Genomic DNA, 6,358 nt, shown 5'->3' on the forward strand with positions numbered 1-6,358 from the left:
CTCCCCATTTTTTTAAGCACGGACAGCAGTGGCAGTCAGTGGAAGGAATTCTTCCCCTTCAACATCATCCTTCCCGAAGGCCACATTCTGTTTCTATTGTTCACCGAAACCTACTTCCCAGGGAAGCCCGTTGTGGATGGGAAAGATGAGCCGCGTGAGCCATCGCCCACGCAGGGAGATAACTGAACCCCTTTGCCAGCGTCACCCCCTCTCTACTGGGGTGAGACACTTCCTTCGGAGCACTGGCTCTGCCTCCCGGGGGAAAGTCTTTTTCCCTTTACGACTCCTCACCTCAGCCTCACCTTGACTTTCATTTCTCAACTGCTGAATTCTATCAAAGAGCCTTTTAGCAGTGGCTCAGCTTTTAGGTGAGCACAAATAATGCAGGAAGTGAAGTGCCACCATTGCACTCCCCCAAGTTGGGGACATAAACTCGAATTTGCACCCAGGTCTGATAGAGGTGACTGATTAGGGACACAGAGAGGTGGATGCCATTGACAGCGTTTACTGTTCCTCACAATTCCTGTAGAAATGAAAGAACCAGAAGCACAGCAGACCACACCGGGCCATAAGGGGAAGCACGGGAGACAGGCAGAAGCAGGAGTGAGGGTGAACGTGGCTCAGACCCTCTACTGTGTGTTCTGCAGGGAAGGGCAGGGAAACAGCTTAGACTGGCTGATTTGAATAGCAGCTCAGACGCTAGGCTGTATGGATGGTCTCTAGCTGTCTGGCACCTGGCCCTGGGTGATTAGGCTGGGGGATATTGCCTCCTAGGTTGTAAGAGCCAGAGAGAGGAGGATGGCCTCTGGATTGGTCACTTTGCTCCCAGGGTAGCCCTTTGCTATGTCTAAGAATTGGCTCACCCTGGGACGGACAGTTTCTCCCGGGTCAGTGAGGCCCCTGAGATGTCAAAATATCATGAAATATAGAAATCATGATTAATGCAATTGGTCCTCTGCTGTGTTGACATACTAAGGTCACTTTTGATAGCAAAACCTTTCAAGAGTAGGGCATACGTTGCCCTGAAGAGCATAGAAAACGTTTTATTTTGAGAGTAGAAAGGAGGAAGACGTGGAGATACAGGAGTCCCTTAGGCTGGCCCATAGCTGGGTCTTTGATGTATGTGGCATTAGTCAAGAACGTAGTTCTGCAGTTTTGGGGGGGCCTCGAACAATTTCCTGGTGCAGTTGTTCACATGTGTTAAACATAAGAGTCTAATGATGATATCGTGGTGTGTCTCGGCTCGTGGTGGCTAGTCTGGCAGTTGTGTGGCTGAGGGTGTGCGCTGATAGTTCAGTAAAGGATAAATAGAGACTTGTGGTGTTCATGTGTCACCCCAGGGAGAGAGTGGCTGTGGAGACGCAGGGCAGGAAGTTGCGGTGGAAAGCGGGCTGGGGTGGTAGGAGAAGGCACTGGGGGTGGGTGCTCCTCCCCCAGGGGTTGAGGAGTTGACTGATAGGGGGCAGTTACCTCCTGGGAAAGCAAGGCGCTCCCTTAAGTTTTAGAATGGCACAGAGAGTAGCCTTCTACCAGAGTCTCCATTTGGACGTGGGAGTGTAGGGGCCATGTTTTGGCAGAAAGCAGGGCGTGTATCAGCATTAGCGGACTCCTCAACATTTAAAGGAAGAACAGCAAAAATGTCATGTGCCCGCTTTGTGCCTCAGGAGAGGCAGCCCGTGGGCATCACCAGGGCAGAGATTTTAATATCTGGGACAGGTTATCTCCCACGGCGAGGTTGTGGCTGGGGCCGTGTCATCTTCAGCCATGAGCTGCTGGGCTGGGCAGCGTCTTCTGGGACGTGAGACTTGGGGTCTCCTTTCTAAGTGGATCCCCACTCATGCTGATGTGGGTCCCAGCATTCGCCGTGCTTGGTTGAAATAGTGGCTTAGCTGGAGGGTCTGGGCCTCTGGATCATAAGCCAGCAAAAGCCCCCAGATCAGTGGTGACAAGATCAATAGACGCCAGAATTTGTGCGGCTGTGCTTGGCAGGGTTCTGGTTCTTGCTTTTTGGTGGAAGTTTAGGTTCAAATGGATCCCATGTCAGAGGAGCAGCTGGCTGGCCTGTGGGCGCCCTGGGGTTAGTGGGTCCAGGAGAAAATGTGTTCTTTCTCTGGTCTCCAGCCCTGATGGGGTGGGGACAAGATCTGAGATTTATAGGAATAGGGGGGAACATTATGGAAGGCCCTAATACGTAATGAGTTCTTATATACAAGAACGCAAGATAGTCCTCTTTTTATGTTTAAAGGCGACTATGGTCATGTTTTTTTAAAGTTTATGTGAGGTGTGAGTCAGCCGAGAGGCCCTCAATTAAGAGATTCAGGTTTATGGGGCAAGATAGAGGCCCATTTTGGGGTCTGTTTAGAGACCAGAGTTTGAAATGGAGTTGTTTGAGGAGCCCATGGTGTGTCTTCACTACACCGATTGTATGGAACCTGTCAGGGCTGCGGAAGCTGTCTTTTCCCAGAGCCCAGCATTGTGGATTCCGTCCGAGAAGTGACATGTGTGTCTCGGTGACTTCCAGTGATGCCCGCCTCTCTGAAGGGGTGAAGCAGTGCCCCGGCAAGACCTCGAATCCCAGCTGTAGCACCTATGGAGAGGTGTGATTTAGAGTTGGATTTGGGGTATCTGTGAGGAAGAGTCCCAGAGCTTTTCATCCTGAAGGGGGCAACTGTCAGGCAGTAATCCAACAGTTGGCCATGAATGTGAAGCTGGGGCCCTGTGCTGACGAGGGCATCTGGCGTTAAGACGACTGCCTAACTTTGGCCATGTGCGCTGTTTTTGGGGTTCCATTTTGTATCAGGCCATGCTGGCTAAACGATGGGAAGCAGCACCATGCTGTTGGGCTCTGTCATTTATATGAGGGTTGGCAGTGCCATCTGTACCCTCTGTGAACTCCCACTGCTGTTCACTCAGTTAATCTAAGGCACGCCAAGGGGTCTGCAGGAGGAGGACGTCACAAGGGACTGAGGACGTGGGAGACCACCCTCCTGCAGGTAGGATACACCAGAGGGCCCAGGCTTGACTCTGTCCTGTGTTAAGGAGGCAGTGGTAGTTTTGCTGAGCTTGTCAGGTGTTTGTAATGGGCAGCTGGAGATTGGGGTCCTAGGCTCAGGTCTTTGAGAGCCTCTGTGTCCAGGAGAGCCCACTAGGCATCCAGCCATTTACTGCTTTAATGGGCTATTGCATGAGGCTGAGAGGGGCAGTTTCTTGCATCCGAAGCCCTTGGGCACCTTACGTCCATCCTAAGTGGGCCAGAGACTCCAGGCCTGCACAGAGCTGGCCAGAGCTTCTATAATGAAGGGGTCTCTGAGGGCACCAACAGGAGTGCCCATGGATTTCAAGGTTTGATTTTAGAGGTTGTTTTTGGAGGGTGCCCCATTTAAAGCAAGCTGATTTGTCAGCAGCAGCAAGAAAAGTAAGTAGAGTGTGTAAATGAGGACTGCATTGCCATCAGAACCTCAGACGTATTGAAAGATGTTGGGCTTGTATGTCCTTAATGAGAGTGACAACGAGTCTCCTCATTTGTGCCCCTGGAGAACGTGGATGTGGTGGAGACCCTGTCTGCAGAGACGGTGTACCGTGGCAGAGCTGTGGAGCTCCCTGTGGGGCCTGCACAGGTGTGTGTGCCCCTTCAGGGCAGGAGGCAAACTGCAGCCGAAAAGCTGTGCAAGCAGACACTTAACAGGACGTGTTAGCCAAATCTGTAAGAGCCAAATATTGGCCAGTTATTTATTGTGTAGAATTAGTAATTCTAATAATAATGGAAATTGGATAATGGATGGGACCACAGCAATAAGGTTGTAGTAATCCACCATAAGGCACCTGTTTTTTTTTGTTGTTTTTTTTTTATAGGTTTAAGGATAGGAAAAATTGGGCTGTTCAATGGAGGAACAATGGATATAATCACCCCTTTATTAATTAGTAAGTTTTAATCCTTGAAGGCCTCATATTAACTGTTTTAACTGGAAGTTCATGGGGCATCGTTTTATCAAGCTAGTTTGTAAGTACCAAAGACTGACTTTAATTTTAATTTATTATTTGTTATATTAGAGTGTCTGCGTCCAATATGGGATATTAGGGCATTGGGTGCTATGACCATGGAGAATTTAGACAAGCTATAGTTAAAGTAAAGCATAACTTCCTCCCGCCATTTTATATTTAGTTGCATTTTTAAAAAGATTATAGGGGTACAATGTTTAGATTTAGTGAGATCTCCAGGTATAACTGTAATTTGAGCCCCAGTATTAAGATTATGAAGCGGCCGGGCGCAGTGGCTCAAGCCTGTAATCCTAGCACTTTGGGAGGCCGAGACGGGTGGATCACGAGGTCAGGAGATCGAGACCATCCTGGCTAACACAGTGAAACCCTGTCTCTACTAAAAAATACAAAAAACTAGCCGGGCATGGTGGCGGCGCCTGTAGTCCCAGCTACTCGGGAGGCTGAGGCCGGAGAATGGTGTGAACGCGGGAGGCGGAGCTTGCAGTGAGCTGAGATCTGGCCACCGCACTCCAGCGTGGGCGACTGAGCGAGACTCCGTCTCAAAAAAAAAAAAAAAAAAAAAAAAAGATTATGAAGCTTTGTCAATGGGTACATTTTAGCAAATGTCACAAAAGAAACTAAGTTATGGAGACACAAAAGCCAATAGGCACCGCTTTATCTTTTGGTTAAGTGTTTTAGTATATAAATCTTATTTATATGTAATATTAATATATAATTTGTTGTATACATTTTTAGTGTATAAGTGTTGGATTTCTAATTGGATCAGATTAGGGACCGTCAGTGTAGCTGTATATGTACATATACATGTATAATTTATTATATATTTGCATTAAAATATTCTATCTGCATGTGTATATATGTGTGTGTGTGTATGTATATGTGCACATACACATAAATGCACACAGTCTATTTAGTGACCTTTAATTTTTTTCCCCTTGTACTAGGCTTTTTCTGGCTTTTTCCTTTTTTTCTGATTTTGTGGCAATTTCGTTGGAAGGAAGCGGTCCTGGCATGTTGAGAGACAGGGTGTTCAAGAGTACCCAAGCACATTGGCCGGGGGTGTTACAGGCTCACGTAGCTCAGGTCTCAGGGAAGTGGGAACAAAGTGTCCCACCCCTTCCCCTTTTCCTTAACCTGGAGCCACTGGTCTGTATGGACAGATCCTTTGCGTCCCACTGGATTGAGGAATGAGTCACAACAGCTGCGAGGCTCTCAAAGCAACATTTAAACCTTTTGGCGGCTGTCATTTCTGTGAGGAGGGCGCCTCTCAGCAGCCACAGGGCCGGAGGATCCCTGCAGCACTTCAGAGACCAACACCCAGATCCTTTGCCCAGGAGTGCGATTCATTCCTCACTGGATGCTGGGGAGGGCCCCTCAGGTGAGCAGCGCACTGCTGACTTCAGCGTTGCTGGCTCGGTTATCAGACTCTCGTCCAGCACAAGCTCGCAGGGAAAGCCGTTCCTTGCTCCTTGTGGAGGGAGTCACCCTCATTGCCCTGAGACCACCAGGCAAGAAAGTGGGTATGTCCAGGTAGGGAATTCAGAGGGACTCAGTGCATCCAATTATACAGTTATACCCAGAAGGTCCTGCGTAGGGGACTACAATTGACATCACCCTAGTCTACAGCACCAAGGATTGAATGAGCTCGGTCCTCTTATAATTTAGGCTGGACTGTCACAGACACTCTGGCAGACACAGCATACGTGGTGCAGCCAGAGTGCAAACATGCCAGCAGCAGCCATGCTCCCCAGGGTGGGGGTCCAGTTAGTAAGCCGCGCGCAGCCAAGAGGCGAGGCATGCCCTCCGCCACACACGGACTTACCCCGCTCACTGTGCCCGTGGTATCAAAATGTACCTGCATGTTTAATTCATAAAGGAGAGGCTGATGTCATTGAAAGAAAAGTTTGTTACTTGCATTTCTGGAGAAAAGGAGCGCACCAGGCCATGCAGGGCCACAGGAGGAGGAGGCACTGGAGTGGTCAGGAGGCAGAACTAGGCGCAAGCACGGGCAAGCAGCTTTCCTTTGTGTCTCCGTGGCAAAGGCGAAGATGGGCGGGGCCAGAGTGTAGGATTGGCAGGTTTGAATGTCTTGGGCGGTAGCTACAGGGGTGTTCTCCAGCTGCCTGGTGCCTGGACCTGGGTGATGAGGGCGAGGGGATACTGCCTCCTGCGGTGGAAGAGTCAGATCGAGGAGACGGACTCTGAATTGGTTAGTGTGCAAAGGTGCACTCCCAAGGGACCCCTTCGCTCTCTCTAAGAACTGGCTTGCCGTGGGAAAGGCAGTCTCCCCCAGTCAGTGAGGTCCCCAAGATGTCAAAACATTGTACATTATTAAAAAGCATGATTAATAGAAGCTCAT

The sequence above is a fragment of the Macaca nemestrina genome, chromosome 13, assembly GCF_043159975.1.
Source record: "Macaca nemestrina isolate mMacNem1 chromosome 13, mMacNem.hap1, whole genome shotgun sequence".
Classification (NCBI taxonomy): domain Eukaryota; kingdom Metazoa; phylum Chordata; class Mammalia; order Primates; family Cercopithecidae; genus Macaca; species Macaca nemestrina.